The sequence below is a fragment of the Papaver somniferum genome, chromosome 10 (genome assembly GCF_003573695.1).
Source record: "Papaver somniferum cultivar HN1 chromosome 10, ASM357369v1, whole genome shotgun sequence".
NCBI classification, from domain to species: domain Eukaryota; kingdom Viridiplantae; phylum Streptophyta; class Magnoliopsida; order Ranunculales; family Papaveraceae; genus Papaver; species Papaver somniferum.
The window spans coordinates 77,983,431-77,997,790 of record NC_039367.1 but is presented as its reverse complement, the minus strand read 5'-3'; positions in this window follow the sequence as shown (position 1 = coordinate 77,997,790).

Here is a 14,360-nt window from a genome sequence, read left to right as displayed (position 1 = left end):
ATTCTTGGAGACTTTAAGGTCGTTCGCGAACAACTTGGTATTGTAACACGGAATCTAGACTACCTAAAAGACGAACTAAGGAATGCATCTGAGGAACTCGTTCTTGTTCAATCCCTGATTGCAGACAGGATTTAGATTTTCGTCTGATCGTGGTTCTAGTTATATGCCTAGTATGTCTTCTTTTTGGATTAGTTGGAAGAATAACTAATGCTTTAAATAACGATGATTGTGACTACACATAGCTATTTTTGTTTTCATCTTCTTATGTTATTTTTTAGGTTTATTGGTTATTAAATTTTAAAAATATTTAGAGGATGATGTTTATTGCAGTATTTTAATGGTTTGTGATATTGCAATATTTCTATGGGATATGTATTGTTTACGTCCGTGAACTTGAACGTCCCATATTGCAATCAAAAGTAAAGTCGTTCATGAATTGGTATTCGTATTGATGAAAGGACGAATGGACTTTTGATATATACAAAATTTATGCCTATGCAATCATGTATTTGATGGAAAATAGGATAAAATCTTTTGTTCAACAAGGATAAAGTCTATTATGTCGTTATTATGGAAAATAGAATAGATCCTTGTATGTTATCCACGATATTGATCTTCATTGATCCATTTTATTATGTTTTACCGTGAAGGCTCCATTGTGTGTCTTCTGTTGAGCACCTTACAACAAAGTCAATTTACCTTGGCTTTGTTGGTTGTTCCATAAGATGTTATATGTCGAGCATTAGGAACTAAATTAATCAACTAGTTTTGTTATTTAGTTAGTACTCCATAAGTCTTCTTTCTTATGTCGAGTACATGTACGGTTAAGGTTGTCATTTTCAATGATGAACTTAGTCGGGGTTCCATAAGTTCTCTTATGTTGAGCCCAAAATAATTAAATTGGTTACTTCGGTGATTAGTTTAGTTGTTTGTATTCCAATTAGATTAATTATAGGTTCTCTTATAATTAATCTAGTTGAGTTTTCTTATATTCCACAAGTTCTTGTGTTGAGTATATGAAAGGCTACACTATCATGTTCTTTGTTTAATGTAGTCATATATTCCGTAAGGTTCTCCTTATGTTGAGTATTTGAACGGTTAAGTTAGTCATCTCCATATGATTGACTTAGTCGTAGCTCCGTGAGTTTACTTATGTTGAGCACTTTCAATTAAATTGATCACTTTTGTGGTTTGATTTAGTTGTGTATTCCAATTGAATTAATCATGAGTTTACTTGTGGTTAATTTGGTTGAGCTTTGGATATAGAAAATCATTCCTATGGTTTTTGTGTCCAATAAAAATTCTTCTTTTCTTTCGAAATTAAGGTCGCTCTTGTTGTTCTCTCGGGAATGACGTCAAATGGGGGATAGTTCTTTTGAACTTGTGCTTAATGGTAATATCTTGCGGGGAGCGCGGCTGTGGAATTTTATAGAGGTTATCTTGTATTTTAAAACTCCTTGATGAATGCTGTTAGCTTCGGCTATTAGATTGCATCTAAATTAAGTTGGTATGTATTTTTCTTTTGGTCATGAAATGTCTCTTGTGGAAATTTCATTATGATCCCATTCTTGTACCTTTGCCAATTTTATTGACAAAAAGGGGGAGAAATATTGTAGTTCACACTACAAATACATATGGTTTTCGGATCATTGTGTAAGAGGGAGTGATTTCCGTGATCGAGATGGAGTATTGACTAAGGGGGAGTGATACATATCATCATAGTATTATTGTTAAAGTCATGACACAATTGGACTTTGATGTTATATAATATTACTATGACACTGTATAATAATGATCGAGAATCTCGATTTCTCTCATTGTTATAGCTACGGATCTTCAACAACGATGGTGCTAAACTTACAACCTTTGGGATCATTGGAGTACTTAGAAGGACGAATATTTCAAGGAACGTTGAAGATTAGACCATGGAATAGGAGCCACTAAAGTTTATCTTTTTTGTATTCCATATGTATTAATAGTTTTGTCATTGAAATTGACAAAGAGGGAGATTGTTAGAGCATAGCTCGGTCAACCTCGCATGCGTTGCTATCTCAAGCATGTTTGTCAATGTTAGTGATCAAAACTATAAGTCTTGATTTCTAGCCTACATAGCTAAGTCTCGGACTAGGATTGAAAAGTGTAGTTGAGCTCAAGGACTTCATGGCGATTCATTATACAATGACGAAGATCTATACAAGGAACCATGGAACTTCATCAACAAAAAGGTATGTGGAAACTTGAACTTATCTATCACTCAAAAGTATATCTCTTCTATCTCCTACTTCTTATGAGAAAAAAGTCGTATGCTATATAGAATAAATCATACACATTTGACATTTCGAGCTGAGCATTCATTGCTTATATTTTATCTCGAAATCGTGTGTTGTAAAGCGTTTCGCTTTGATCAAGTTTATCTTCATCTAGATACGAAAGTCATGAAAAATTTCAATCACTTTGAGAATTTCTCTGACGTGAATCGGCCTGTGAATAACGGCTACATAGCGTCCTCTGAGAATGTCTCAATGATTGAGAATTTCTGATGGAATTCTGCTGGATTTTCCAAAACCCGTTTGTGTGCTAAGTCCGCGAACTCAGTCCGCGAACTGGCAGAAGTTCTCTTTCCGAGAATTTCTGCTGAGTTTGGAAAACTCAACCGATTAACTTAAGTCCACGAACTTGTTTGTGAACATAAGAGGTTATGATCTAAATATGTGCTCTGAACATGAAACATTAAATTACTAAGGAATGCTTTATGCAAACCGTGGATATAATGTTCATGAGCCGATTCAATCGAATCGAATCATCTTTGTTTCAATTGTGTCTTGTGTAGTTACATAAGATCTTATAGTAATTGAACAACCCTTTAACTAGTTCATTTGATTCAATTGAACTAGTTATGGTGAAGAACAACAAGGTTAATAAGAAATGCTCATATGGTTAACCTTTTGGGTTACTATGTTGAACCAACATACACGTACATGTTTGGGCATGGTTTTCACAAACCCAGTAAACGTCTACCCAAGTGTGTGTGACAAGCTAGGTTTTTCGATCTAATGGTTGAGAAATATTAGCTTGAATCTAAATCAGGTTTTAATCTAACGGTGAATAAGGATTTCTTTTTAACTAAGGCAAAACCCTGATTTGAAGGCTATATAAAGGAGACATCTAGCATTGTGCAAAACTAATCCCCACACGTCTGTGTGCTACTAGTGCGCCCGCTAGAGTCGATCTCCATTAACCTTTGATTTTCTTCTCTAAAATCAGGTTAACGACTTAAAGACTTCATTGGGATTGTGAATCCAGACCGATACTACTTTATTGTAGTTGTGTGATCTGATCTTGCATCTTCTATCGTACGAGTACAATCGATTGATTGACTTGAGATCGTGAGAGTTCTCTTATAGGCAAGATAAAGAAGTCACAAACATCTTCGTCTCACTGTTTGTGATTCCTCGACAATCCGCTGGTGTAGTCAGGAAGGATTGTAGAGAGGTGATTGATTAATCTAGGCTGTTCTTCGGCAATATAAGACCGGATTATCAATTGGTTCCTGTTCACCTTGATTTCATATCAAAAGACGGAACAAAACCTAGGGTTTATCTGTGGGAGACAAATTTATCCTTTTATAGACTTTTCTGTGTGAGACAGATCTGTTTATTATCAAGTCTGTGATTTTGGGTTACAGCAATTCTTGGTTGTGGGTGAGATCATCTAAGGGAATCAAGTGCGCGGTATCCTAATGGGATCAGAGGCGTCGGAGTACAACTGTACCTTGGATCGGTGGGAGACTGATTGGGGTTCAACTATAGTCCAGTCCGAAGTTATTTTGCAGTAGGCTAGTGTCTGTAGCGGCTTAATATAGTGTGTATTCAATCTGGACTAGGTCCCGGGGTTTTTCTGCATTTGCGGTTTCCTCGTTAACAAAATTTCTGGTGTCTGTGTTATTTCTTTTCCGCATTATATTTTATATAATTGAAATAATACAGGTTGTGCATTCGTGATCATCAATTTGAAATCCAACCTTTGGTTGTTGATTGATATTGATTGATCCTTGGACATTGGTATTTGGTACCGTCCAAGTATTCTTTGTATTTGATAAATACTCACTATTGTTTTTAGCTTGAGTAAAAACCAAATAAAGAGAGAGATATTAACTCCTTGAGATACTTTATCTAGATTAAGTCTGACTGTCTAGTTGATTCTCTAGCAAAGTATTTCGGAGTTAGTCCATACAGATTGCTAAGAGAAATATTGGGTGGTGTTGTTAGACCCACGCTTTTTCAGTACTGATTGTTGACTAGGTGTCGGATGCTTCGAGATTACTGAAAAAGCGGGGGTCTAACAGCACCACCCAATATTTCGCTTAGCAATCTGTATGGACTAACTCCGAAATACTTTGCTAGAGAATCAACTAGAAAGTCAGACTCAATCTAGATAAAAGTATCGCAAGGAGTTAATATCTCTCTCTTGATTTGATTTTTACTTAAGCTAAAATCAATAGCGAGTCTTTATCAAATACAAGGAATAACTTGGACGGTACCAAAGACCAATGTCCAAGGATCAATCAATATCAATCAACAACCAAAGGTTGGAATTCCAATTGATGATCACGAACGCACAACCTGTATTATTTCAATTATATAAAATATAATGCGGAAAAGAAATAACACAGACACCAGAAATTTTGTTAACGAGGAAACCGCAAATGCAGAAAAACCCCGGGACCTAGTCCAGATTGAATACACACTGTATTAAGCCGCTATAGACACTAGCCTACTCCAAGCTAACTTCGGACTGGACTATAGTTGAACCCAAATAAATCTCCCACCGATCCAAGGTACAGTTGTACTCCTACGCCTCTGATCCCAGCAGGATACTGCGCACTTGATTCTCTTAGCTGATCTCACCCACAACCAAGAATTGTTGCAACCCAAAATCGCAGACTTGATAATAAACAAATCTGTCTCACACAGAAAAGTCTATCAAAGGATAAATATATATCCCACAGATAAACCCTAGGTTTTGTTCCGTCTTAAGATATGAAATCAAGGTGAACAGGAACCAATTGATAATCCGGTCTTATATTCCCGAAGAACAACCTAGATTAATCAATCACCTCTCTACAATCCTTCCTGACTACACAGGCGGTTTGTCGAGGAATCACAAATAGTGAGACGAAGATGTTTGTGACTTCTTTATCTTGCCTATCGGATAACTCTCACGATCTCAAGCCAATCAAAGATTGTACTCGTACGATAGAAGATGCAAGATCAGATCACACAACTACGATAAAAGTAGTATCGGTCTGGCTTCACAATCCCAATGAAGTCTTTAAGTCTTTAACCTGGTTTTAGAGAAGAAAACCAACGGTTAAAGGAGAATCGACTCTAGCGAGTGCACTAGTATCATACAGACGTGTGGGGATTAGTTTTGCACAATGCTAGATGTCTCCTTTATATAGTCTTCAAATCAGGGTTTTGCCTTAGTTACAAAGCAATCCATATTCACCGTTAGATGAAAACCTGATTTAGATTCAAGCTAATATTTCTCAACCGTTAGATCGAAAACTTAGCTTATCACACACACTTGGGTAGACGTTTATTGGGTTTGTGAAAACCATGCCCAAACGAGTACGTGTATGTCGGTTCAACATAGTAACCCAAAAGGTTAACCATATGAGCATTTCATATTAACCTTGTTCTTCTTCACCATAACTAGTTCAATTGACTCAAATGAACTAGTTAGAGAGTTGTTCAATTGCTATGAGATCTTATGTAACTACACAAGACACAATTGAAACAAAGATGATTCGATTCAATTGAATCGGCTCATGAACTTTATAGCCACGGTTTGCATAAAACATTCCTTAGTAATTTAAGTTTCATGTTCAGAGCACATCTTTAGATCATAACCTCTTAAGATCACAAACAAGTTCGCGGACTTAAGAAAACCGGTGGAGTTTTCCAAACTCAGCAGAAAATCTCGGCAAAGAGACTGTCGCCAGTTCGCGGACTTACAACAAACGAGTTTTTTGGAAAATCCCAGCAGAAATTCTCGGTACAAGAACTTCCGTCAGTTCGCGGACTTGGCAAAGCCAATTCCTCCGGTTTCTCTCAATCAACAAAGTTCGAAAACTTCGGATTAATGAATACATGGTTATGTAATCTAAACTCTCATTCCAATCATTCAGACATTCTCAGAGGAAGTTATATAGCCGTTATTCACAGACCGCTTCGCGTCAGAGCAATTCTCAAAGTAATTGAAACTTTTCATGACCTTCGTCACTAGGTGAAGATAAACTTGATCAAAGCGAAACGCTCTACCAACACATGATTTCGAGATATAGATAGACGAGATATACTCGACTCGAAATATCAAATGTGTATGATCTAGTCTATATAGCATATGACTTTTGTCTCATAAGAAGTAGGAGATAGAAGAGATAGACTTTTGAGTGATAGATAAGTTCAAGTCTCCACATACATTTTTGTTGATGAAGTTCCACGGTTCCTTGAGTAGATCTTCGTTGTTGTATGATGAATCTCCATGAAGTCCTTGAGCTCAACTACACTTTTCTATCCTAGTCCGAGACTTAGATATGTAGGCTAGACAAGACTCATAGTTTTGATCACTAACATTGACAAACATGCTTGAGATAGCAATGCATGCAAGGTCGACCGAGTTATGCTCTAACACTGATAGATAGTGATCATTCATTGTTTTCAATCATGGATTCAGAGACTTATTTATATTGTCAGAGTCGTGAACACCTTGATCCCTGTAAGTGTGACGGTTTCTTGAGTGAAAGAGTGGGAAAGTGGGAGATCATGGTGAAACCAGTTCCAGGTTATTCGGAGACTTGGTTGATCATTCACCCACTACTTTTCTAACTCCTTCAACCGTTTGCACGACTTACGCACATTTCTCGTCGTGGATGAATCCACATGCCGTAGACCGCCAGACCAAAACCCTAAGTGATATCCCCCCATTTGTGACGTGATTGATGTCTCACAAATCGTAGAGTCTGCAAGGCAGACATGTTTTAATTAGTCAGTTATTTACTGATTTAGACAGTGAGTCTAAGTTTTGTTGAATCGAGCATGATTGACGAATGCTCAGTGATTCATGAGTATTAATGTTGCTCGTCTGAGCAAATATTGTAAATTTGACGAGTTGTTGAATATTGATGAGTTAATGAATATACATGGATTATTCGATCAACTAATCAAGTATTGCTCGATTCGACGAATTACTGATAAATTACTAAATATTGATAATTGGATCAATATTCGAGCAACTGAGCAAGTATTGCTCAATTCGACAAATTGATAATTTTGACGTGCAACTGAGCAAGTATTGCTCAATTCGACAAAATACTGAACGTTAATAATTTGACGCGCAATTGAGCAAGTATTGCTCACTTCGACAAATTATTAATATTACTAAGTATTGATAGCTGGATCAATATTTGAGCAACTGAGCAAGTATTGCTCAATTCGACGAAATATTTATTGGTGACGTGACCCAATAAAATATTCTATATTGGTAGATTACCAAAAATTATATGATTAATTCATATGTTGGTTGTTGAATCCATCATAAATTCATTAGTGTCTGAATCTTGCTCCGAATGATGATTCGTAGAACATTTATTCGAAACCCTAATTTCAGATCAATTATTTGTTAACTGATGAATCGCTGAAAATAGGTCACGAGTGATAGAGGGACCGACCACATGGGATATGGAATCCATTTGGTGCTCAGTGCTCGAGTGAGCATGCACCAGGGTTCTCAGTTGGGGACTTGGTGAAAGAATGATGATTAAATGCCGGTTTCATCATTTATTGAAATAGTGCTCGATTGAGCATTAGGTGATAAAACCTAATTATGGAAAAGTGAGGGACTGACCAAGGGCATAAAACCGTCCCTTGGTGGTCGTGGGACCAGCGGATGGTCGTTTGAGAAAATTCCAAGTTGGTTGGAAAGAGGTTGGACCCAATATGAGCAATTGAGCAAATTAGGTCGGAATTATGAAAACGTGTGGGACCGGATTTGTGCAAGCTCTAGGGATGACTCTAGTCGGTCAAGAAGGAATGCACGTGTTATCGTGGTGTCCGTGTCTCCGTACTGAGAGTTTCAGCATTTTCTAATGTGCGTTCGAGCAACATTGTGAATTTTCATAAGAGTTTCATCTTGACTGAAATTCTTGATTTTTGTTGGAATGAGCATGTATGCTCAATTAATCAATATTTTGTAAATATTAAAATAAGGACATTTTAATATTTAGTATTATCGTGGGAGGCTAGCCGGTTGTTTGACAATGTTGGGTTTTAGTTTTACATGATGCGAGCAAAATTTGAGAAAATATGAAAGAATCATGAATTTTGCTCAAACCAAGGAGTTTCATGAATTTAGGAAAATAATAATTATAAAAGACTAGGGATTTCAAGGTGTGGGGCCGTCCACGGCTAGGGCATGGCCGTCCGGATATGTTGCCCGGTCCTGCACGCCTTTTCCTAATTTTATATTATTATTTTTTATGAAACCGTGATATTATGGAGAATCCATGATTTTTCGTTGAAACAGAGAAGTTTCATGAGTTTAGGGAATAATAATAATAATTTATAAAAGCTAGGGATTGTGAGGTGTTGGACCGGCCACGGCTTGGGCATGGCCGGCCGACTGGGTTGCCCGGACCCGCACACCTTTTCATATTTTATAATATTATTTTTCACGAATCCATGAATTTATGGAGAATTCATGAGTTTTGTTGAAACAGAGAAGTTTCATGAAATTGGGAAATAATAATTATAAAAAGTTAGGGATTGTAAGGTGTGGGACCGGCCACGGCTTGGGCATGGCCGGCCGGCTAGGTTGCCCGGTCCCGCACACCTTTTCCTATTTTATAATATTATTTTTCATGAATCCATGAAGTTATGGAGAGTTCATGAGTTTTGCTAAAACAAGGAAAGTTGCTAAAATCAAGGAGTTTTCATGAGTTCATGAAAATAACAAAATAGGGAAAAATAATGGAAGAGGCATGGGACTGGCCACGGCTCGGGCACAGCCGGCCGGCCGGTGGGCCCGTCCCCTGGGCGCCTCTTATTATTTTATTATTTGTTGTTATTTTTCTCCTGTTTTGCGTAGGATTCCTCATTTGTCCATATTTTTGAATGCTCGTTTGTGCATCCGGGTGCTCAGTCGTGCATCATTGTCGAGTACACTTGCACCATTTTTGTGGGGCTTACTCGGTGATGGTCCAGATGCCCGATTGTTGAGTATTTATTACCAATTTATGAAATTCAGTGGAGAATGATTCATGAAACTGAGCAATAAAAATGAGTAGTTGTTCTATTATCAATTCATAGGATCAGTCGTGGATTCGACCATGAATTCACAATAATAAAGTTAAGTATTACCATTCCATGGGATTGTGGATTCGACCATAGAATCAGAGTAATTAAATATTACCATTTCATGAGATCAGCCTTGGATTCGATCATGAAATCGGAGTAATAAAATTATTTATTATCATTTCATGAGATTAACCGTGAATTCGATCATGAAATCGGAATAATGAGATGATACAATTGTTTATTGTCATTCCATGGGATCAGGCCGTGGATTCGACCATGGAATAGGAGCAACTTTTATTGCCATTCTATGGGATTAGGCCGTGGATTCGACCATGGAATAGGAGCAATTGTTATTGCCATTCCTTGGGATCAGGCGGTGGATTCGACCATGGAATATGAGCAATTGTTATTGCCATTCCATGGGATCAGGTCGTGGATTCGACCATGGAATATGAGCAATTGTTATTGTCATTCCATGGGATCAGGCCGCGGATTCGACCATGGAATAAGAGAAATTGTTATTGCCATTCCATGGGATCAGGCCGCGGATTCGACCATGGAATAAGAGCAATTTTTATTGCCATTCCATGGGATCGGGCCGCGGATTCGACCATGGAATAGGAGCAATTGTTATTGTCATTCCATGGGATCATGCCGATTCGACCATGGAATATGAGCAATAATAGATCATTCTGGGAATTCAGTGGTAAATGTCACGGCATAATTAATCTATTGCAGAAGAGATATTAGCCAGTTAAAGCGTTATACCCATTCCGAAGGTGTATAGTCAGAAGACAACTAGTTTCCGAAGTCCTGAAGACGTTGTTGCTCTCAATCTACGGAGAACCTCCTGGATCTATATACGGTCTCTTTACATAGTCAGGTAACAGTGAGTGTCACCGACGTCCTGAAGGTGTTGTTGATCTCAATCTACGGAGAACCGCCCAATCGTTCTTCTATGTAGAGGCGGGTCTCTCTCATGTAGTCAGGGAACAGTGAGTGTCACCGACGTCCTGAAGGCGTTGTTGCTCTCAATCTTACGGAGAACCAGCCAATTACGTTATTCTACATAGAGTACATGATGAAATGCGTGGCATTGAACGCTCAGCTAGTGGGGGGCTTTCAGGAAACATATTCGTCATGGCTTCGTAAAATATGAATCGTCACATGCCTGAAGCCAACTCAGAAACATGCAGTATCAAGATTTTATGGTTTTGTCCTTTGTTGAAAATCCACCATCAACAGGTTCTACCTCCATGTGAGTATTGTGCACAGTCGCACTAGCTTTCCAAAATTCGGTTGACTAGGTACTAGGATCGGTTCCCCATATATATATGTATCTAACTTATATGTGTTGCACATGTCCATAGGATCGGTTCCCCTTTGCCTAAAAATTTGTTGCACATGTCCATATGATCGGTTCCCCTTTCTTCTACAAACTTGCTGCACCTCACACAAGGATCGATTCCCCTTTGTGATATGTTGTACCTCTTCATAGGATCGGTTCCCCTTTACCAAGATTCGGTCAAACAAATCACAAACTCGATCATACCATCTCAGGTGATTACTTAAGATCGGTTTCACTAACAAAAGTCATACCAATACATAAGTCAGGCCTTTGTGAATAGTTTTACCAAGAACACAAACAAGTCGTGAGCAGTTATACTAAACCACACATACTGGATGTTCACAACATATGCAATGAATAACAATACCAATAACGCCTGGAGATTTCCTTTTCGATTCATAAACAAGTTTATGAACTTACTTCCTTAAACACATATAAAACATTGTTTCCTAGGATGAAATCCTCACTTCATACCCATTTATAATCACAATAGCATTTAAACGATTATATCGATGTCTTATCTACAAAGTTTAATGGTTAAGCAATAAACTTCATATTGTATTCCTTAATACTATGTCTATCTAGAGTGTTCATGCTTCGCAGTTTTGTTTTCAATATGCACGACTTGAAAGATACGTTAGGGAATGAAATAGTTCAAGTCAAATATCACTAACCTCAAGTGGAAGGATGATGTTCTCGTTGTAGCTTCTTACTTCTTCACTTCTTCAAGTCTTCCCAATACTTGTAATGTCTCATATCCTAATACTTTCAAGCTAACCTATACGAAGTTGACTCTAGTACATAATCAAGCGACTCTTAAAATGAGTTTTGATTCACTAAAATATGACAACCAAACTTGACATACCAACGCTTGGTGGGTTCAACCGAGCTATGCTCTAACGGAGATCATTCCTTTTCACACTCAAAGCATCATTGACTTTCTTTGGTACCCACTTCTGAGTGCGTTTAGGAACAATCAGAACCTTCTTCCCATTACTCTCTTCTAGATTTCTATAAAGAGAATTGGATTGACTATTCTTTTGCAAGTTAGTCTTTCTCCAATTGGGAGCATTGGATCTTGTCTTCGTCTTTACAAAGTTATTCTTTGATAATCATTTCAATTGTGAAAAGACTTCGTATGACGTTTATAGGAAAGTCTAGAATTAACACAGCATTGATTCCTTTACCTAAAGGTTAGATGTTTACAACCCATAATGTCAAGAGTGTTAACCTTAACATGTGATCCCGGTTTAATCACTTATTTTGACACCCAAACAAGAATACCATGAAGTTTTTCATTCCTTATACGAAAACGACATCTCCTTTCCAGGTGACCATTGTTTCTACAATAATGACAAATATAAGGAACGTTCTTACCCGGATTCATATGTGATGGTTTTGGAAGTTGATATACTTTGCTCTTTCGAACCTTAACTGCCGGTGAAAGTATTTCACTTTTTCCATCAGTAGAAACTTTTTGTTCAGAAGAATCACTAGCTTTGACAAATTTTACCTCTTTTGCTAATACTTGGAGCATCTATTCCCTTATAGCCAATCCTCGTGTATCACGATGATTTTTACTTGCTCCTAGCATAGTGGTTCATTTGCTTGAACTAGTATTGAACTTTTTCAAGTCATCTTCCAACATCTTGATTTTATCAAGAGAAGCAGCTAAATCATCCTCAAGGCGTTTTTCTCGAACGAGACAAGCACTTTCTCTGTCATAAAAACTTGTTTGCTGGGAGTTAATCCTTGCTTCAGATTCTGTGAGTTTCTTTTCCAACAAAAAATACTTTTGATAAAGATTATCACATTCAAGTGACTTTATACGTAGGTTTTCCTCATAATTCTTGAGGATCGATTCGTTAGAACGATTCGAAACATAAACACATGCGTAACATCTTCTCAATTTCTTATTCGCACGACAGAGAGGAGTCAGAAGACGTGCGACATGAGAAGTTTTCATCTTCTTGTTTTTCAACGAATCCAATAGTTAAACATACTCCGAGACTTTCTCATCAACATCTCTATCAATATCGGAGTCACCTTCATTAAAAAGTTCATCCAACTGTTCTTCTAGGCATGTTTCCCAGTAATCAACAATTTCTACATCAAGAGAATGTCTATATATTGACTTAGATGTGACAGTTCTCTCAGGTGAATCTAAGCTTTGAAAAACATCTGGTAATTTGTGAATTGGTACGTTATTAGAGATAGACTCGTCCATAATAATCAGATTGCTTCAAACACAGACTTATGAGGTCTTAAACGTGTTTGGCTGCTCTGATACCAATTGAAAAACCGGGGGGTCTAACAACCACACCCAATATTTCATATAACAATCTGTATGGACTAACTCCAATATAATTTCAAGAGAATCAACCAGACAGTCAGACTCAATCTTAAGAAAAGTATATCAAAGAGTTATATCTCAATTTCTCAATTCAATCCGCAATCAAACAAATAAGAATTTGCGAGCCCAATTGAATAATAGAAATAACTTAGACGGTATCACAAACCAATATCCAAGTGTCAATCAATTCAAATCAACAACACAAAGGCCGGATTCAAGAACTGACTGAACTTAACGCACAACCTTTGATATTTCTATTATATAAAAAAATATAATGCGGAAAAAAATAACACAGACACCAGAAATTTTGTTAACGAGGAAACCGCAAATGCAGAAAAAACCTGAGACCTAGTCCAGATTTGAACACCACACTTATTAATCCGCTACAGACACTAGCCTACTCCAAGTTAACTTCGTACTGGAATATAGTTGAGCCCTAACCAATCTCACACCGATCAAGGTATAATTGCGCTCCTTACGTATCTGAATCCCAGCAGGACTCTACGCACTTGATTCCCTTAGCTGATCTCACCCACAACTAAGATTTGCTACGACCCAAAGTCGAAGACTTGATAAACCAATCTGTCTCACACAGAAAAGTCTATTGTATAGATAAATCTGTCTCCCACAGATAAACCTATGAGTTTTGTTCCGTCTTTTGATAAATCAAGGTGAACAAGAACCAATTGATTAGAGCTGCACATGGGTCGGGCGGGTCGGGTTTTAGCTAATACCAACTACCAACCCAACTATAGCGGGTTTTTATTTTCATAACTAACCACGCACCCACAAACATTGGGGGGGTTTTTGACCCGCTCGCTACGGGTCAGTCGGGTTCTGGTTTAAACCCGCTTCAGATTATAGTTCAATATTTTCTACAAGTTTTCCACCTGTAGTGTTTATATATGTACCTACTTTATATTCAATGATCATTCAAACACACATGTGTTAAAGTTTAAACATACTTCTTACTTAAGTTCTTAATTACTTAAAAAATCAAATCATAAACATAAGTCTTCATTGTTAAGCTTAAACAAGTAGTACACTAGTACTTTCAATAAAAACAAGTTTAAACAATACTACTACTTCAAATTTAAGATTAAAACTTAAATAATAAAAGTTTGCAGACCAACAGTAAGTGACTCATGTCTCTTATATCATCTTCAAGTCTCTCCTCTTATCATCCTCGAGGATCAAGAGGGTTATCTTATCTACTAGTACCACTAGGGTTTCAATAACGGACGGCTAGGATTAGTTTTATCAATGGTGTTAACGGGTTTTTTTTGGGCGGGTTTTAGCTAAT